Source organism: Marmota marmota, unplaced genomic scaffold (genome assembly GCF_001458135.2).
Source record: "Marmota marmota marmota unplaced genomic scaffold, marMar, whole genome shotgun sequence".
Classification (NCBI taxonomy): Eukaryota; Metazoa; Chordata; class Mammalia; order Rodentia; family Sciuridae; genus Marmota; species Marmota marmota.
Genome location: NW_025999945.1, coordinates 10,455,786 through 10,460,818, shown reverse-complemented (window position 1 = coordinate 10,460,818; position 5,033 = coordinate 10,455,786). Strand labels below are relative to the sequence as shown.

Genomic DNA, 5,033 nt, shown 5'->3' with positions numbered 1-5,033 from the left:
ATATATATATATATATATATATATATATATATATATATATATATATATATATATACATACATACATAAGTATTTTTTAGTTGTAGGTAGACACAGTCACCTTTATTTCATTTTTATGTGGTGCCGAGGATCAAACTCAGTGTTTCACACATGCTAGGCAAGTGCTCTACTGCTGAGCTGCAACCCCAGGCCAAAATGTATATTCTTAATGAATATAACTATAAAACAGTATTTTATGTAACAGCAATTGTTAGTTATTGTCATATTCTAACAACAGTTTATGAAATATGTTTCAATGGCCAGGGAAATATTTTCTACTGTTAATAGTTGAATACATAGCTGCTTTCTCTGTTTCCTGTTTTTGATGTGAGAATTTTTTTAAAAAAGGATACTAGTCTAACTAAGTAGATCTCTCATTGCTTCATAACCATATTCAGAACCATAAAAACTAGTTACTTTGGTGTGGAACTTAGAGTTTCTTTCTTATGAAATAAATAAAAATTGAAAAATTCCCTTGTCATTCCAGCAGTGGGAGTGTGGATATCAGTTTAACTGTGCATGTCAGTCTTCCCCACCAATCCCACCCACCCCAGGATGGGGATTGAGCCCAGCGCCTCAAACATGCTAGGCAAGTGCCCTACCACTGAGCCACAACCCCAGCCCCCATGTCCAGCCCTTTTAAAATTTTATTTTGTGCTAGGGTCTCATTAATTTGGTAGGCTGGGCTTGAACTTGTAGTCCTCCTGTCTCAGCCTCATGAATAACTGGGATCAGATGTGGGCCACCACACCCTGTTTTGTTTTCAAATAAGTCTTTTCTTTATATGTGATTTGAAAAGTATTTCTTTTTTTTTTTTTTTTTAATGTTTTAGTTGTAGTCGGACACAATACCTATATTTCACTTATTTATTTTTGTGTGGTGCTGAGGATCGAACCCAGGGTTTTGCACGTGCGAGGTGAAAGGTCTCCCACTGAGCCACAACCCCAACCCCTTGAAAGGTATTTCTGAGGTCACATTTCAAAGGCTTGATTGTTAAGGATAAAAAAGGTATGTTTTAGCATATAAATATTTACTTATAACCTCCATTTAGATATAAATGAATAACAAAGAATATTATAAATATTTCTGTGACTAAACAGGGTTTCTGTCCTTATCAGAGCACAAGTGACCAATACACATCAAACTATTTTCCAAACATATACAAATATAGGGGCTAGGGTTGTGGCTCAGTGGTAGCACACTCGTCTGGCATGTGTGAGGCACTGGGTTGGATTCTCACAACCATATATAAATAAATGAATGAATGGATGAATAAAGTTAAAAAATGTCAAATACATTTGTGTTTGACTTTGGCAGCAAAAACTGTAATTTAGGTGAAAAATCAGTTTTAGAGCAGGAATTCAATGGCTTTTTCAAGCTTGCATTATGCTTTTAACTTTTTTTGTTTATGTATTTATATAGTGAGTCACAGATCATTGTATATCTAGTATTTAAATATCTTGTATGAATATGGGTATGAAATATATTTGTGCATAAATTTGTCAGTGAGTTTCATTTTTTGAAGATAAGTGTCGTAGTCAGTAGTCATACACTCACCTAAGCTACCACCTTTTTTTTTTTTAATAAAACCAAGCGCTTACTGTGTGCTTAGTATTATACTAGATGTTAAGAAATAAGGTGAGCTAATAATAGGCACAAGACAGACTCATTCTTCTGTTACTTTTCATGCTGAGTCAAGTCATTTGCATAATACTTTTTAAAAAATGCAGCATTACCCAATTCTGTGTCAAAATAAGTTATTTAATACCTGTGTCGTTTGAAATAAGAATGGTCTCAGAGCTGTTTGATGGCAGGCTTGAGCATAGTATGTTTGTATTCCAAGAGACTTAAGAATGTTTTAGGGCTGGGGATGTGGCTCAAGCGGTAGCGCGCTCGCCTGGCATGCGTGCGGCCCGGGTTCGATCCTCAGCACCACATACAAACAAAGATGTTGTGCCCGCCGATAACTAAAAAAATAAATAAATAAACATTTAAAAAAAAAAAAAAAGAATGTTTTAATAATCATGGAGATTCAGGGTGTTTTTCAAAACTATTTCAGGTGTTCATAGGTCAAAATCCTTAGCCATCTGCCAAAGTTTGTTTTTAAGTAGTTGATACATAAAGATAGCAGAGAACACATAAATTTTCTATGGATCATGGAGATGTTGGCCTAAGTCTGAACTTTGTCCAAGAAGTAGTCTCCCTTTTCTCTCTCTCTCTCTCTTTTTTTTTTTTTTTTTTGAGTACTGGGGATTGAACTCAGGCACTCAACTACTGAGCCTCATCCCTAAGCCCTATTTTGTATTTAAATATTTAGAAAAGACAGGGTCTCACTGAATTGCTTACGGCCTCGCAAACTTGCTGAGGCTGGCTTTGAACTTGCAATCCTTCTGCCTCAGCCTCACAAGCTGTTGAGATTACAGGCATATGCCACCACACCTGGCCCTTTTCTCTTTGATAACTTTTTTTGGGCTCTTGTCCTTAGTGCTGATGCAAAAAAAGCAACCCAAAAGGGGTAGAGACTGCCACCTTGAGAGCACTTTTCCAGTAGGTTGCCTTACTCTGCCAAGACAAATACCAGCCAGGAAAATTGTACTCTTCATTGGTTTGGGAACATAATTGTGGAGCTTTGTGTTTTAGAGTTAATGAACCAGTAAGCAAGTCCTGATTCCTTTTAAGCATTAAGCAAGGCCTGTGGTATCTGAGCAGAAGAAAGGTCTATAGAGATATTAGAAAGAGTAGAGAACAGTGGAGGAGGAAGATATAGTTACAAAAGGGAAACTGGTATATATCAAAAGAGGTCCACTTTCACTCATGACCCTACAGTGTCTTCAGAGCATCAAGATGGGAACTCTTTATGAAATCAAGCCTTGATTAAAAACAAGGCACTTGTAACTGCACTTTTGTTTACTCCGGACTCCATATTTATCCCTAACTGGAGAAAGAATTTGTAAATAGCTTACATGTGTGCTATGGATGACATGTGAAGAGGCTTTTGCTCAAAAGGACACTTTATGCCCAGATAGTATTTCTACTCCCTGCAAATTTATTCCCTACTCTCCCTAATTCCTTAACACCCTCTAGGAATCTTACATTTTCTTACAAAATAACCAGTTCCAAATGAATAGGTGACTAAGAAGATTATCTCACTTCTAGCATCATAGGGCACACTACATTCTTTCTTAAATCCTTTATTACCAACTTTTTTTAATATTTATTTTTTAGTTATAGGTGGACACAAATCTTGATTTTATTTTTATGTGGTATTGAGAATCAAACCCAGGGCCTCGTGCGTACTAGGCAAGCACTCTGCCTCTGAGCCACAATCCCAGTCCCAATTACCAATTTTTTTAAGTTGGCACCTAACAGTGACAGAATTCTTTTCACTTTTAGTGAAGTTTTAAAAAATATTGTAATAAACCCAGCTTTCATATCTATATTCCTTTCCATATCAACTTTACTGATAAGAGTTTGCTACCCAGACTTCTTGTAGCCTAAGTATAAAATTGTAGTGGGTATAGTTCTAGTGGTGATTTTAGATGCATTCTGAATAATGTGATAATTTATTTCATTTAGTATACTGATATAGTTGTATAATTCACACATGCCTTTTTTCTTTCTTTTTTTAATGTGATACAGATTGAACCCAGGGCCTTATGTATGCTCTACAAGTGCTTTACCACTGAGCTGCATCCCTAACCCTAGCTGTATAATTCAGATAAGATTTAAATAAAAATTACATATTTCTGACAAATATCAGGTTGTACTAGTCCATTATAATGTAGTTATATACCTCATATAGACATTTTGGTCAATGATGGACCATTGTGTGGGTGTTATGTGATATGATAGTGGTTCCATAAGGTTATAGTGGACTTAAAAATTCCTATTTCCTAGTGCCATCTTAGTTTGTATAAGTACACTCTGATGTTTGCACAATGATGAAATCACCTAACAATGCATTTCTTGGAATTTAACCCCATTGTTAAGCGACACATGACTGTAGTAGAGTAGGCCCTTTACATTTTAAGCAGTGTGTCCTTTATAAAGTCCCAGAGACTCAAATTATAAGACAATATGTACCTTAACCTCAAGATGGAATACCCAACCAGGTTGGGATGCAGCACAGAGAATAGACTGGATTTTCTACTTGCTAGATAACTCAGTCTCTAATTGAGTCTTAGGGTTAAGTTTCAGATTTGCTGTAACCAAATCAACAATTATGCTAAAGGCCATTTGGGGTGGGAATGGGGGTGAGCAGAGTGTTGAGAGCCACAGCCGAAGGGGCCCCAGCAAACTTCCAGCTGCCAGCTGATGATTGGCTCACAGCGGCCCCAGCAACTTCTAGCTGCCAACTGATGGGCTCCTCTGTGGTGATGCTCATTGGGCTGTTTCCCTGCCCGTTCAGACCACGGAGCTGCTCATTGGGGGACTTTTTTGGCTCTGCCCACGCGACCCAGCCAATCGGCCTCAAGAGCAGGAGGAGTTGAGGAGGTGGAGAGGCTTGTGGGAAGCTGGTGGTGGCAGTTGGGCTCTCAAGGTTTTCCTGAGGAGCTGTTTTGTTTGGCGTGTGTGGTTCTAAAAATAAAGTTCGTTTCTTTTGACAAGTGGCTCCTGAATTGTGCCCAGCCAGACTGCAGCATTTGGTGGGCCGCTCGGGGAACGACTGAGGGTAAGTGATAAGGTAAACTGCTCGCCCCTGCGGGCAGGGCGAGAGGATGGGTAGCCATTTTAAGATTCCTCTTTTGTTTTGCTAAACTTTTGTTTTAAGTTGCCTGTCCCTGGAGATGTGTAAGATGGAAGAAAAACCGCTCACATCTGAGGAACAGATAGGGAGAAAGGATGGATGGACATTTCAGGAGGATAGAAAGGCTATTATAATGATTTTTTGTTGTTTCACTTTTGTTTCATTCTGGTTCAGTTTTGTTTGGCGTTATCTTCTTGGGTTGTATTATAGTTATAGTAGAAATATTCAAGTAAAAGAGAAGGTCTCTC

The 5,033-nt window shown here is 38.0% G+C and overlaps 1 long non-coding RNA gene across 1 annotated transcript in view; it reads left to right on the top strand.

Moving 5' to 3' along the window:
* The first annotated feature begins 854 nt into the window (after positions 1–854).
* Positions 855–5,033, top strand: part of LOC125616439 — an 11,083-nt gene continuing 6,904 nt past the window's right edge. The window contains exon 1 of the long non-coding RNA XR_007347072.1: positions 855–1,527. This is a non-coding gene — a long non-coding RNA (uncharacterized LOC125616439). The remainder of the gene's footprint in view (positions 1,528–5,033) is intronic.